Below are 16,424 nucleotides of genomic sequence, written 5' to 3'. Positions count from 1 at the left end.
GGGAGGGGCCGGGCGTGGAACCCAGAAGTCCCTGTGCGCTTGCGCAGAGACCCAGCCACCGCTTTCCGGGTACTACGCAGCATTTGCAGTTTGCAGGGATGTGGCTAAGATACCCATGGTCTGTTACTTTGAAGGCAAGTGTATATATCTTCCAACGCAGTTTGTAACTTTGCTAAGGGTTCTATTGAACTTTCTCTGTCCTGTTTAGAAAACCTTTGATAAAGGTAACATTCTATTTGAGTGCCTGTGCATGGTCTTTGTCCCAGAGTTTTAACAAAGTCTCTACCAAAATATCCTGATTTGCAAGGTAAATTAAAGTTTTGCCATGAGCAGCGTTCTGTATGTAGATCATCTTAGGGAGAAAGTGCTATTTTCAGCCCCATTTGCAGAAAACAAACATGATCAGAGAAGCCACTAGGGTCGTCGGATTTAGCAAATTAAAATACCAAATGTCCGGTTAAATGTGAAATTTCAGATAAACAAAAGTATTTTGTTTTAAGTATGTCCTAAATATTGTATCGGATATACTTATAAATTATTTGTTTATCTGAGATTAAAATTTAACTGGGTGTCCTATATTTTATCTGGCAACCCTAAAAATCACTAACCTAAGCTAAGTAAGATGCCCAGTCTGAAGTTAAACAAAATCAGAGACTCTAGAGGCATGCTGTTAACGTTGGACTAAGTCCAAAGTCCAAAATAAACTTGAAGTAATATCTTTTGCAAGGTTACATAGATAGACGTTACAAAATCACTGGTCTGAGTCCAGAAATGGTGGTCTCAGTCTGCATGCTTGACTACCCCTGCTGAGGAAAGAAAGGCATGCTGTGGTGAGATGGCTTACCTAAGGCCACATAACGGATGCTAAATAAGATAAAATGACACACCCAGCAGGGCCCAAGATTTAGTCAGAGGACACAGAATTAGGTTCTAACTTATCTTTCAAGCAATACTGAGTAATAAGAAGAATTTGATCTTTTCTCTTGAATTTGGATCGGGCAAAATTTAGCCTGTAACGAATATGGTTTCTAAAATAGTTAACTTGAAGGAGAGACAATGCTTAATAGTTGCCCTTTGATTAGTAGGAGGATGTTCTTTTTTCTTTTTTTTGAGATGGAGTTTTGCTCTTGTCCACACTGGATGTGTTGGTGTGATCTTGGCTCACCCAACCTCCACCTCCCAGGTTCAAGCAATTTTCCTGCCTTAGCCTCCAGAGTACCTGGCATTACAGGCATACGCCACCACACGAGGCTATTCTTTTGTGTTTTTAGTAGAGATAGGGTTTCATCATATTGGCCAGGCTGGTCTCAAACTCCTTACCTAAGGTGAAATGCCTGCCTCAGCCTCCCAAAATGCTGGGATTACAGGCATGAGCCACTGTGCCCAGCCTTAAGAGGATGTTCTTATGTGTGTAATCCATATGTGTGTATTAAATTATCAATTTTATAAAATTAGTAATATTTTAAAATTATAATATTATAATTGGTTATAATATTATAACCAATTGTGATTGATTATAATGACAGCATAGAATTTACAGGGTTGTTGTAAGTTGATATATGTAAAGTTCTTGAAAGGAAGTCTGGTCTGGCACATAGAAATGGCATTATATTCCCTTCTATGTGGCCTTCTTTGCTCTCCTGTTACCTAGCTAAAGCCTAGTGGTTTCCAGAAAGTCTAGTGGGTTCCAGAAAGTTACCCTCCTAGTGAACTGTCGCTGCCTTAGAGATGTGATCTTCATCTAAAACCAAACTAGCCTGCTATATAGTGCTGTATAGGTGATATAGGTCAGTGCTTACAGTTGGGAGAGATGTTCAAAGAGCTCAGGTAAACCCCGCTGTGTGCATTTACTGAGCGGAAACTGGAATTCAAGCTTACTATTTGTGAAATAGTTAATTTGTTGCTTTTTTCTGAACATAGTTTCCTTGAGATTTTTTGTTTTGAGGTGGAAGTAGGAAAGAGTTTTGTACACCATGCCTTGGGAAATTCATTCATTCACTGGTTAACAATTGTTTAAACATCTACCATTGATTACATGCTCTAATGACTCTGGGAATGCAAGCAGTGGACAATAATTTACTTTCTGGTTTCAGGGACGAAGGAGTGCTTAGATAACGAACAAGTAGACGATTAGGATGATTAAATATACTGAGAAGTATCTTTAAGAAAATAAAACAGTAATATAATGAGGGGGATGGTGGAAATATACCTTGGATTGGTCAAAAAGCACCTAGCTAATAAATTGTGTTTATACTAAGGCATAAAGGCTGAAAAGACATAAAGGCAACATCTAGGGAAAAATAGTTGTGAGCAGAATGCAGAAGCCTTGAGGCAAGAGAAAGCCTGCCTTATTCAGGATAATGACGCAAGGCCCCAGTGGCTGGGCAGGCCTTAAAGACGCCAGAGAGGTGGGCATGGATTTTGACCAACGATTTGACATAATGTGGTTTACATGTTTAAATGGTTATATGTTGGAAAATAGTTATCCTGTGCAAAACAGATCTTAGAATGCAAGAGCAAAAGAAGGGGAACCAATTTGGAGACAACTCCAAACTCACTCTAACTACACTAACATAGACATTAGAGTTAGTACAACCCAGTTTGTACCCCCAGACCATAGAATTTCAGGGGCTTAGATGATAGGTGGTAGTGGCAGGAACTAGATACAAATGAAAAGAGTCAAAATGTATTTTGGAACTAAGACCTATAGAAGTTGATGATGGATCAGATGCTTGTGGAAGAGAAAGAAAAGTGGAAGTGAAATGCAGACTAAAAGAGATAGTAAAGCATCTGTTTTCCAAGCCAGCATGAGGTTTTATGCCCTGAACAAGAGACAGTGTATAGAGCCATACACTATAGCTTCTTTGTTGGTGAAAGACTTCTGGAGGTGCAGTAGTGTAGTGATTAAGTATACAGGGTCTAGAGTCAGACCTGGATTCCAGTTATGTCTCCACTTGCTAACCACATAACCTTGGACAAGTTGCATAAACTCTCATACCTAAGTTTCCTCTACTGAATATAGGATAAAACTACCACTTATTTAATAAAGTTGTTCTGAATCTCAAATAAAATAATGTACATATTCATGTCCAGCTACTGATAAAAAATAAAAGAAGAATGCATATAAAGTGTTAAGCATAGCACCTAGAATATAGTGTGCCCATAGTAAAGGATAACTGTTAATGTTAGCAGTAGTAGTATAACTTGGGACACAAGTAGTGCCAATCTGGAGCCCTGGGAACAAAGCGAGACACATTTATACACATACACACATACCCAATGCCACAGATTAAAAACATTCATGAGCAACAGATAGGTGGATCAGGTGAGATGCCTTGATAAGTAAAAGTAAAGAAAAAATGGAGCTTGCCTCACACCTGTAATCCCAGCATTTTGGGAGGCTGAGGCGGACAGATCACTTGAGCTTATGAATTCGAGACCAGCCTGGGTAACATGGTAGAACCACATCTCTACAAAAAATACAAAAATTAGCCAGGTATGGTGGTGTGTGCCTACAGTCCCAGCTACTTGGGAGGCTGAAGTGGGAGGATGGCTGGAGCCCAAGAAGCAGAGGCTGCAGTGAGCCAAGATCATGCCACTGCACTCTAGCCTGGGAAATAGAGCCATACCTTGTCTAAATAAATAAATAAATAAAGAGAAAGAAATTGAGAGGGAAAAAAGAGGAGAGGAGAGGAGAAAATGGAGTTGCTTCAGAGAAGAGGGGACGGGAGGGGAGGCGAGGAAAGAATGGAGTAGATTCGGGGGAAAGAATGGAGCTGATTCTTGCCCCCTGAATCTATTGTGAGGTCTTATAAACTGACTTGGGCAAGGGGTAGCTGGACGAAGGTTCTCCAATCATTTGGGTACAAGCTAAGGGCCTTCTTGAGTTGGACATTTTAGCTAACAGTCTGGTGCTTACAGGTGTAGGCATTTAGGTGGCCCTTCTATTCTCTAAGACCTCAGAATTCTCTTTATTCTGTTTATTCGTGCATTGGTTGCATATGAAAGAGGTAGCATATGAAGGATCACAGAGGGAATTTGTATGTGCCAGACTTAGATATGATGTGTATTACTCCTACTTGCATTTCATCAGCTGGAACCCAATTTCATGGCAGCATGCCATGAAATTTTAGAAATATAGCTTAGCTGTGTGCCCACAAAGAAAAGGAATTTAATAAATGTATAGTTGCTTCTACCATAATCATGCCTTTTTTTAAAAAGAGAGAATTTATCATAGAAGAAATTCTCATATAAACACTGTAAACAATTGTCTTTCACATTTTTATGTTGAGCCATTATCCTTGATGACTTGCAGGTACCACTAGTAAAATATAAAACTGGGATCCAACTAATGTCTTGCATCTGTCTCAAAAATGTATTGATTCAGATTTATATTAAGAGGAAAATCTGAAAGGCTAGTAATCCAATCAGTCCCTTTTCATTTTATTGCCACAATCAGGTTAGATTAAAATTTTGTAATTATAGCAGTTATATCTGAGAGAAGTCAAGGAGGTGAACTTGGGTGGCTGACTGTTTAGGTAAGCCTCTGGATTATACTAATTCAGAATTAAGAGTCTGTTTTCAGCTTTTAGGACCCCAAACTTGAGCTCACCATTTCATTCAGAAGAGACTGACTCATTATAACCAAGCTCTCAATAAAAAGTAATTGTCTGTATCTCTTCTTTTCACATTAATTTCCTCAGTTCAAACCTGCTTTTCAGGTTATCCCATGACTTGAAGTTGACTAATTTGTTCACTTTAATTAGATGTGTTGCAATATATATGTGATTCGTTCTTTGAATTGTAATCTGCATAAAATGATTCCTGTTAATAAACTATTGAGAGAAAAGGGGCTTAAGGTTCAAAGGAGTTTAATTACTATCTGGTAACTGTATAGAAAATGTTTGAATGTTACATTGGCATTGGTTCTATTGCATTAAAAGAAGTTATGAATGACTAATTGGCAAAGATTTGCAAGGTGATAAGTTTAATCTTATCTGTATAAACCTAGACAGATTTGGTTGCCTATCGAAATTGATTCTTAGAAATCAGTTTAATAAGTGTCTCATTTCATTCTGGTCAATGAACTTAATAAATTGAAGCCCTTTATGTTTCTTTTAGATCATTGTATGTAATTCAGAAATGTTAATACCTCTTTATTTCATTATATTTTTGTAGAAAAAATAATCTTGTAGCTTGAGCCACCTAAGATCTCCATTAAAGAGATATTTAAAATAGATATTTTGATTTAAGAAGAGCAATAGAGGTAGCCCATGACATTTATTTCAGTGTAGCACTAAAGAAAACAATACATTAAAAGCTCTGAAATAGCTCTGTTAAAGTGAAATACCTGAGTGAACTGCAATTTTGGACCTAAGATGTAATACACACTATATCCTCGGGGGTTGGCATTCTTTAATGGCATGCCAAGTGTTCAGTGACTCTTTCCAGCGAAGATTCTGTGCCTTCCTATGCCTGTAAACCTCTCACCTTCCAGATGCCACCCCTTTTAATCCCTGTAGAACCATCACATATGTAAACTGTTAGGATTTCAGCCAGTCAGCCAGTGGTTCTTTTCTTTTCTTTCTTTCTTTTTTTTTTTTTTTTTTGAGACAGAGTCTCACTGTGTCACCCAGGCTGGAGTGCAGTAGTGCGATCTCAGCTCACAGTAACCTCTGCCTCCCAGGTTCAAGTGATTCTCCCACTTCAGCCTCCCACGTAGCTGAGACTATAGGCATGCACCACCACACCCAGCTAATTTTTGTATTTTTAGTAGAGAGGGAGTTTCACCATGTTGGCCAGGATAGTCTTAAACTCCTGACCTTGTGATCCTCCCACCCCAGCCTCCCAAAGTGCTAGGATTACAGGACTGAGCCACCTCACCCAGCCCAGCCAGTGGTTTTTGATCAAAGAAGCACATTAGTCAACCCAGGGAATTTTTGAGCATTGATTTTTCACTATAATGTGTCACAGTTTTCTTTTGTACTTTTTAAATAGCTTTATAATAACTCATACCATAAAGTCTACCCATTTAAAATACAGGTTGACTTACTAAGTTTACTAAAGCAGGTTTTTTTTAATTGATATAGGAATGCAATTATCACTACGTCTCCCAAAATGGCCCTTACACCTGTTTGTTGTGGACGCATGGGGAGCTTTTTTAAAAAAAGAAGAAAAGAAAAGGTCATACCTTGCACACAAATACTATCAGAATCTCTTTGACAACTAACACCAGAGTTATGTTGTCGCTGTTACAAAACACCCCAGATGATTTTAAGTCAATGTTGAGATACAGTGATGTGGACAAAACTTTGTAGAAAAGATCTGGAAAATGCAACCTCTTACTAACCAAGAGATCACCTGGCTTAGACCAAATGTTGTCACAACAGCAGCAGCAGCAGTAACAAAGGAGGCCTTTAGAACATTTAGAAAATGGTGCTTTTCTGATCCTAGGTTTTTGTTCCTGTTGTTTCCTTTGCCTAGAATTTCCTCTCCTTCTTCCTGCCACTCTCTCTATGCACACCTAGTTGGCCTAGAGAATTCACACACAATCCCCAGAGAACTTTAATTGCTGCCTCCCCTGTGTTTTCATAACTCTTTGAATAAACTTCTATTTTAGTCCTTATTGCATCATAGCTGTTTCTTTATATTCTGACTTTCCCATTGTTCTGAGAGCTCCGTGAAATGCAGAGGTCATGCCACATTCATTTGAGTACTTAAACAGTGTCTGGCACAAAGCTGATTCCCAAAAAGTGTTGAATTCAGAAATAGAAGAGGTGCTTTAAAAACTCTGAAAGCTGGGCACGGTGGCTCACAATTATAATCCCAGCACTTTGGGTCTGAACCTGGGAGATCATGAGGTCAGGAGTTCAAGAACAGCCCTAGTGAACGTAGTGAAACCCCGTCTCTACTGAAAATACAAAAATTAGCCAGGCGTGGTGGTGGATGCCTGTAATCCCAGCTACTCAGGAGGCTGAGATAGAAGAATCACTTGAATCCGGGAGGCAGAGGTTGCAGTGAGCCAAGATCATGCCACAACACTCCAGCCTGGGCAACAGAACAAGACTCTGACTCAGAAAAAAAGAATGAAAGAAAGAAAGAAACTATGAAAAGCATAGGCAGTGATTTCCAACCTTGACTGCAAATTAGAATCAACTGAGGACCTTTTCAAAATCTCTATGACCAGCACACACCTACAGTAATGAAATCAATCTCTAGGGGTGGGACCCAGCAGTGCATTTCTTTACATATAATTCTAATTTGCAGCTGAAATTGAAAACCAAGGGTATAAAGCCACAAAGAATGGTCCAAAAATTTATCTTTAGCCAAAATATCCCGGCTCTGTTGCCTGAAATATTTAAATTATTTGCTATTACATTGCTTGGAAGGAGCTCAGAAATACATGTGAATTAATAGATAGCTATTTTTAAAATTTATAAAAGCCCCTAGGATACTCAAAGAGAACTGGCCATTCATGTAAGTCATTGAAGTTTTGATTATGATTACTTTCCTTTTGACATTTCATTTGAAGAACCATTATGAAATAGGAATATTGGTTTGAGTAGAAAATTGAAAATGTCAAAACAGAAATTGTATTGCACAATGTTAAACAGGCAAGGAAGATGCTATTCAAGATTATTCCAAAAGGGGAGAAGGGCCAGAGCTCAATCCAGACTCAATTCAACTCCACTGAAACACAGGACAGGAGGATTTCTTTTTTTTTCTTTCTTTCTTTCTTTTTTTTTTTTTTTTGAGACAGAGTTTCACTCTTGTTACCCAGGCTGGAGTGCAATGGTACCATCTCAGCTCACCGCAACCTCTGCCTCCTGGGTTCAGGCAATTCTCCTGCCTCAGCCTCCTGAGTAGCTGGGATTACATGTGCCACCGTGCCCAGCTAATTTTTTTGTATTTTTAGTAGAGACGGGGTTTCACCACGTTGACCAGGATGGTCTCGATCTCTTGACCTCGTGATCCACCCGCCTCAGTCTCCCAAAGTGCTGGGATTACAGGCGTGAGCCACCGCCCCCGGCGGGACAGGAGGATTTCTAAGTGTTGGAAGTGAGAGGAAGTATATAGGCTATATGTGTTTACTAACTGGCTTTACTCAAAAGTAAACTTCCTCAAAACTCTGTGACAGGATACACTTTTACAACTTGGAGGAAGGTGCCCACCGAAGTTATGGATGATAGAGTGACTATCTCGTTTGCTGATTACATTTCAAAGAGATGGCTCAAAGGTTCTTGAGAAAGACATTCGTAAGTTGTAAAACCAACAAGAGACTCATTAAGAGATTTATATTTCAAAGGGGCAGAGAAAATGTTACAAGTTTTCTAAATATGCTGTACAAAAATGGAGATCAGGCACCTCGTGTCAGGGAAAAAGCCGATCTAAAGTTTAGTCAAGCTGGGGAATGTTAAGGCAGTCTTGGTCCAAGTCAAATAGATTGGTAATTCTGAAGAATGCTGATGGGCCAGAAGGGCTGTCGAAGAAATTCTTCAACAATGAGCTTTCAGCAGCAAAGGTTAGCATGAGCATATTTGATCCTTGGGAGAACCAAAGAGGAAAGTTAGAAAAGTCCTTGAGAAGTAAAATATTTTGCAGATTTTCCTTGCATAGTCTGGTTTATATCAGGAAAATAAAAAGAAAACACTTCCTTCTGTACTTTCTTCTTCCTAAAGGAACTCTCAGATCCACACTCCTGTGTAAGACATAGAACTATATATTGGCATACCATGTAACAACCATGCACATAAGTTAAAATACAAAAAAAATTACAAGCATATATATGTGTATTTTTTAAATAATCTGGAAGTTTACATATGTACATGTAGCTTCTGGCAATGAGACTTGGACTAGTGTTGAAGAGGCTTTTAGTGATATCTATAATATTTCATCAAAGCAACAGGGGAGGCCAGGTGTGGTGGCTCACACCTGTAATCCCAGCACTTTGGGAGGCCGGTATGGGCACATTGCTTGAGCTCAGGAGTTCAAGCCCAGTCGGTGCAACATAGCAAAACCTGTCTCTAGAAAAAAATGCAAAAAATATTAGCCTGGCAGGGTTGCATGCGCCTACAGTCCCAGCTATGGGGAGGCTGAGGTGGGAGGACAGCTTGAGCCCAGGAGGAGGAAGTTGCAGTGAACCAAAATCTCACCACTGCACTCTAGCCTGGGTGGCAGAGCACGACTCTGTCTCAAAACAAAAACAAAAACAAAACGAGACTGGAGGCATAAAATCCAAAATGGTAATTGTAATTCATTCTGAATTTCTGAATGGTAAGATAATATGAATTTGTTTTATGACCTTGTACTTTTCTAGATTAAATTCCAAAAACAAAACAAAAGTAAAGACAAATGTCATATGGTGGGTCTAAGCCAGGAGTTTAGAGGGAGGATAACTCAATGTCAGGGTGATCAAAGACCTTTGGGCAAAGGAAGAAGCTGGATTTGGGAGATTGGTTCAATATCCGTAGGCAGAAATGGATAAGAGTGGCAATTTAGTTGGCAGGAATCACCCAAATAAAAAAGACAGATAACAAAACCCAATGTCAGTATGTATCCAAAAATGAGTAAATTTCTAAATCAAAATTTGATGCCAAAAATAAAGACATATATATATATATATATAGTATCACGAGGAAAATTCAGATCCAGGGGAAAGCAGGTAGAATTTTCTAACACAGCCCTTCTGTTGATACTGTTGCTAAAGCTAAATTATAGGAAACAAAAACTTGGACAGATAATCATGGTCTTAGAAGCCAAACCAACCTCAAGAGGCATCATCAGACTTCCTGTTACAGAAGAGGAAACAGAGGCCTTCAGAATTTGAAGTCATCAATGGTCAATTCCAGTCCAGACTCAAGCACTGGCTATCACATCAACATCATCAGAACACAATTCAATAGGGCTAATCAAGGCCTGACTTTCTCTGATAGTAAAACAGAGCTGTCCACTTGACATGCTGGAATGTAGGGAGAATGCAGAGTAAAAATTATACACTGGAGGTAGTATGTTTTAAAAATTAACAGAAAAAGAACACAGACACTTTAGTAAATTCATTTTTGTTAAACCCATTTTATTCTAACCTGTTTTTATGCAAAGAAATATTTTTTAAAATATCAAAGGGATTTTAGCACAGATTAAACTATGTAAATCAAGTGCATATAAAAGGATAATATAAACCCTCTCTGTTAGCATTTGTAAAAGCTGGTTTAATAAAAAGTACACACACATGAAAACATTATTAAGAATTCTTACAAAGGGCATATGCTAATGATGGCAAATGAATTTTATACAAAATAATAACTATCAAGGGATAACATAAAGAACCACTCAGAACCTAGCAGACTAGTATAGTATAGTGCACATAATAATGGCCCTTCTATGAGAAAAGGAGCATAACAAAATTTGAAATTGTAAAAGAATTCATCACCAGCCTTCTTTAACAATAAGCTTCCCTAAGGCATTTGAAATAAAATTTGATTTATGGAACTTCAATAAACACATCATTTTTAAGAAACATCATTTTGGTAAAGAGAGAAATACATATTTGCCTTGCTCTGCACTTACTGTGAGTTCAGGAATTGTGTCTTCTAGATGACAAATGACTCAAATTAGTCTGAACATGAAACATGATAGATGGGTGGATTTAAGTAATAGCAAGTTTCAGAAGAATAGTCAATGCCAGCAGGTGCCAGCAGAAGCAGTTTTAGATACAGCAAGGGAGTCAGCCTCTTGGGAGTCTGGGCAGCCCTCCTTTCTGCCTCTCAACTCTGCCTGCCTGGCTGACAAAGGCAATAGTTAAGATGTTTTCAAGATCCTTCCCTTTAGGTCTTAACTAACTTCAACAAATGCCCTGAACTTCCAGTTGGGACGCTATTAACAATCTTCTGAACCAAAGAGATTGATAATGTGGGCTAGGACCAAGCAAAGCATGTGAAAACAGGAAAGTCCAGCCTATGCTCTGTATTTCACCTTATGTATTTGATTCCCTTCCATTCCAAAGGACCCTTTTTTGGCATATCTTTTTTTTTAAGTCTATTGTATTATATTATTTGCTCACAGATGCTTTCTCAGTTGTTTTAGCTAATCTTGGGATCTTGTATTCCAAACTGTATTTCTCAGCCTCTATGAGAAAGGAAGATACTTTGTTTTGGTTTAGTTTTTTTTTTTTTTTTTTTTTTTTTTTTTTTTTTTTTTTGACCCAGGGTCTCTCTCTGTCAGCCAAGCTGGAATGCAGTGTTGTGATCATGGCTAACTGCAGCCTCAACCTCCCTGGGCTCAAGTGATCCTCCCACCTCAGCCTTCCCAGTAATTTAGACTACAGGCAAATGCCACCACACGTTGCCAATTTTTAATTTTTTATACAGCTGGAGTCTAACCATGTTGCCCAGGCCAGTCTCAGACACCTAGGCTCAAGCAATCCTCCTGCCTCAGCTTCCCAAAGTGCTAGGATTATAGGCACAAGCCACCACGCCTGGCCTGTTTATATTTTTAATGTATAGTTATAGTTTAAAGGAAGACTCACGTACACACTTGTCATGGCTAATTTTATGGGTCAACTTGGCTGGGCCACAGTACCAGATATTTGGTCAAACATTATTCTAGATATGTCTGTGAAGGTACTTTTTAGATGATATTAACATTTATACTGGAAGACTTTTAGAAAGTAGATTATCCTCCATAATGTGGGTGGGCTCATCCAACCAACTAAATACCTTAATAAGCAAAGACTGATCTCCCCCTCTTTCTGCCCCCAAGAAAGGGAGAAGCCTGCTGACAGACTGCCTTCTAATTGGAACTGCCACGTCAACTCTTCCTGATACTTTGTTTCCTGGGTCTCCAGTCTACTGGCCTACTCTGCAAACTTTAGATTTAATAGACCCACCGTCTTGTAAGCTAATTTATAAAAATAAATATTTATCTTTTTCTACACACACACACACACACACACACACACAGAGGCACACATACACACACTTTCTCTGGAGAACCCTAATCCACCACCAATGTGTTTAAGAAGTGGTAGAATATCACCAGCAGCTTTGAAGTTTACTGTGTGCCCCTCCTTGGCACATAGGAGATCAGTATGACTTCCATGGCCATACTGACTTTCTATTGTGATATTTCCATGAAAGAACATCCTGATATTGGAAATACTTGGTCAGCAAAATCACTCAAAAAGATTTGACACTTCACCCAGTAGATGGCAGGGATGTAGGCAGGATCCTACATTCAACATGGAAACCTGCACTAGAATTTATGAGGCAACCAAATGAATGGAGTAATGTTACTTCCTATTGTCATTTAAGGGGTGTATCATCTGTCAGACCAAAAATATATCAGCTAGGACTCAGCTAGTGTAGCTTGTCCAGGTCAGGGATCTTCTGAAGAGCTCAGGACCTACCGACTGACTGCATATCTGCAGAGCTAACATTTCTGCAAGCAAGCATACAACCTAAATTGTTGGATGAAGCTCTGTTCCTTCTTATTTTTCTTTTCATAACAGGGAAGACCTGACCTTGCACAAACTCTTGAATACATCCCATCCTTTCCACACTCACTGCCAGTTTCTTGTTTCAGACCTTCATTTCATTTCTCTTACACTGCAGTGTCAGTGCTACCCATTCTTTTAGATGACTTTATTATAGCCCAGGTCTGACCACAGCTCCCCTTCTTGAAAACCTTCACAGTGGAACCTTAATTTTCTTTCTTTCCTTCTCTATAATATTCTGGCCACATAAAAAAATTTTAAAATTCCCAGATATGCCTTATACTCCAACATCTTTGTGTTTTTCGTCTTTTTTCTTTGTTGTGTTATATTTAGCCAGAGGCTTTTCCTCTATTTCTCCATCAGGATATTCTTACTCATATTTTAAGGCCCACTGAAATGACAACTCCTATATAAACCTTCTGCTAGCCCCTCTGAAACTTCACTTTGAACTTTGAAATCATTAGTTTCTATTTTGAAATTTTTGCAACATTCTGTTAAAGATACTCAACTAAAGAGTAAAATATTTTTTTAAATGTGTCTAAATGGGAGACAAATAAGTAAAGAAAAAAGTTATTCCTATATAACAGGCTTTTAGCAGCAATACAATAAGGGACTTAAAGCATCCAAATAGATTTATCCTTAAGGGAATATCATGCTTCATAACTGTTGATTCCAAGTGGCCAATTATCAGATACTGAGGCATTTATGAAAACAAAATAAATGCCTGGCATGGTGGCTCACACCTGTAATCCCAGCACTTTGGGAGGTCAAGGCTGGTGGATCACCTGAGGTCAGGAGTTTGAGACCAACCTGGCAAACATGGTGAAACCCTGTCTCTATAAAAAATACAAAAAAAAATAGCCAGTCTTGGTGGTGGGTGCCTGTAATCCCAGGTACTGAGGAGGCTGAGACAAGAGAACTGCTAGAACCCAGGAGGCAGAGGTTGCAGTAAGCCGACATTGTACCATTGCACTCTAGCCTGGGCAACAATAGGGAAAGGGGCACCACTGTCAGCATTGCCCCACATTGGGCATCATGTCAGGGTCACCACCTGCCAGGGTCTGTCCCACAGACCCCAGCTGCATGACAGATAAATGCACCCAGACACAAATTTTCAGTGAAGGAATGAGCTAAGGGGTTGTGAGCCACTCACGGAGAGAGATTACAGCTACACGACCCTGACTAGTTTGCCCTCTCACCATTTATTCAGTACAGGTTTAATAATAGAGGCTTTAAGTTAACACCCTTGTAGACAAAGATTAAAATCCAGGTTCCAATGCCCACAGCAAACACCATTAGTAGGTAATTTCCCTGGTTGACCTCCCCCCGAGAGGACCATCTGGCTTACAGTTTAGTTTAAGACCACATGAGTAAACAAGCTAGCTAGGTAAATTACTCACATTTCTTTGCATTTGTGCCCTAATCTCTCTGGCTCCTGCAAAGAGACTGGCTGCCATCAGCCAAGAGCTATAGAAAAAAACCCTTAGACCTTCCAAAAGGGTTTGAGACTGTATTCTATAGCTTTCTCTACTACTTTTCCCTTAATATATTTGCCAACACCCTGAGTAAATTCTCACAAAACTGTCTTAAAACAAACAAACAAAAACCAAGAAACAAAATGAAAACCTTCCCACCCTGACACACACACATTCTTTACCATCCTTATCAGGGTCAGATCTAGGGAATGACATCAATAAATTATTCTGGAGATAAGGAATAACCAGAACAATTAAGCAACTTCTGTCTTCCAAACCTTGGAATTATCCCCGATTCCTTTCTTTCTCTTGTGACTCACACACAATTTACAAACAATGCTATTAGCTCTGCCTTCAAAATATACCCAGAAACTGACCTCCACCCTCACAGTTACAATTCTAACCTAGGCCAAAATCACCTCTCCCTGTGATTGTTAAAATCACCTCTTGACTGGTCTCCCAGCATCAACCCTTGTTCCCTACAGTTCACTGGCAGCAAAAAAGCTAGAGGGATCCTGTTGGAACATAGGTCAGACTGTATCAGTCCTCTACTCAAAACCTACCTCCATATTTGCAGTTGACACAGGGTAACATCCAAAGTCGTCCATGACTTTATGTCTCTGACGTCACCTTTACTACTTCCCACTGCCACCTTCACATTATTCCCCCCTCACAGTGCCCTGGGCACACCAGTGCTTTACTGTCTCTCTAGCATAGCTGGCATACCCTTGCCTTAAGACACTGCATGTTCTCTTTCCCTGAAATGCTCCACCTCCAGACACCCTTATGACTCATCTACTTCAGATCTTTGCTAAAATGTCACATTCCTGGTAAGGACTTCCCCAAATCAAAAGCCATCCCTCTCCCCTATTCTGACACTCCCTCTCCCCCTTGCCTTGCAGTACTCTTTATAGTTGTAAGGGTTATTGCCGAGTTTAAAATGAGGAAACTGAGGCCAGTATACGAAAATTAAATGCCAATTTTTTCAGCTCCTGGGCAAGGTTCTCTGGTCCGGGGAAAGAGGGCCAGAGAAGTCGTGCTGACTTCCTGGGGCATAGGGTTTTTATGGCTATGAGGAACCAGCAACAGCTGGGTGCCCTAACTGGCTCCAGGAAAGTGGGATTGGGATGGGGCGGGCCGCCATTGGTTGGCGGGTTGGCGGGCGGGTTTTCCAGTGTGAGAGCCGGCCAGGGTTACATCGGCTGGAACCTTCCAGGGAAGCCATGTGGCAGAGCTAGGTGCTGAGTGCAGAGCCTGGTGCTGGGTGCAGAGTCAGGTGCTGAGTGCAGAGGTGGATGTGTCTGGCCTCTCGGCAAGGCAACCGGCCTTACAATAATACTCATTGCTATTTGTTGTATTAAATATTTTACAACCATCCAATGAGGGCAGGGCTTTTTGTTTGTTTTGTATATTCCCTGTACCTGAAATGGTGCCTGCCACATATTCAGTGCTCTATTAATATTTGTTCAATGAATAAGTGAATGAATAAGATATACAAAGTTCTTGGTACAGAAGGGTTGAAACTGAAGACTTAATTCACTTTGCTGTGACTTCTTCTAGTGATTGTAGAATTGATTTTTAATCCACATATTTCAAATTCTTTCTTCCGTCTAAGGTTACCTTATCCCTTAAAATTTTAATAAAATAGCTAGAACTTTCTCCTGTTTACAAGATTCCCAGAGAAAGGAAGGGCTGGTCGTTTCTTCATTTCTTGCCTCGAATTTGTGCTCTTCCTGTGGATTTTTTTTTTTTTTTGAGACAAGAGTCTTGCTCTGTCTTCTGGGCTGGAGTGCAGTGCCATGATCTTGGCTCACTGCAACCTCTGCCTCCGAGGTTCAAGCAATTCTCCTGCCTCAGCCTTGTAAGTAGCTGGGATTACAGGTGCCTGCCATCATGCCCAGCTAATTTTTTTGTATTTTTAGTAGTGACAGGGTTTCATCACATTAGCCGGGCTGGTTTTGAACTCCTGACCTCAAGTGATCTGCTCGCCTCAGCCTCTCAAAGTGCTGGTTTATAGGTGTGAGCCACCGCGCCCAACCTTCCCATGAATTTTTAATCCCAACTGGTCATATAGCCTCCATGTTTGCCATCTTTTCTCTGGCCTCTTCCTCTCAGGCAGAGACATTCCTCCCCAACTTTCCCAACCCAATTGATAGATGCAGTAACAAGAGTAGACTTCATTATAGGTTGGAGGATAATATAGCACAGAGATTTTAGTACTTTTTCATGTGCTGGCCCTCATAGAAAATGATGATACTTGTACTGCCTAATGAAGTAAACTAACTGATCTCTATGGGGCTTGGTATAAAATTTCATTGTGTTTCCCTTATATTACAGAGTTGTTAAAAATTAAAATTCAAAGTATTGAGAAAAATATTAAACTTTGAGTTCACATAGAATGTCCTTACAAAACATTTAAAAATTCTTGTTGAGTATCTTTTGCTTGCTTCAGTGAACAG

General features: G+C 39.7%; 1 protein-coding gene across 1 annotated transcript in view; it reads left to right on the top strand.

The window, feature by feature from the left end:
* The first annotated feature begins 43 nt into the window (after positions 1 to 43).
* The window catches only part of ATP10D (ATPase phospholipid transporting 10D (putative)), a 127,357-nt gene continuing 110,976 nt past the window's right edge, over positions 44 to 16,424 (top strand). Inside the window, exon 1 of the mRNA XM_035293748.3 lies at positions 44 to 134. The gene's annotated coding sequence lies outside the window, so the exon portion shown is untranslated. The remainder of the gene's footprint in view (positions 135 to 16,424) is intronic.

The sequence above is a fragment of the Callithrix jacchus genome, chromosome 3, assembly GCF_049354715.1.
Source record: "Callithrix jacchus isolate 240 chromosome 3, calJac240_pri, whole genome shotgun sequence".
Classification (NCBI taxonomy): Eukaryota; Metazoa; Chordata; class Mammalia; order Primates; family Cebidae; genus Callithrix; species Callithrix jacchus.
The sequence above is the reverse complement of the archived record's forward strand: the minus strand, read 5'-3'. Positions and strand labels throughout refer to the sequence as shown.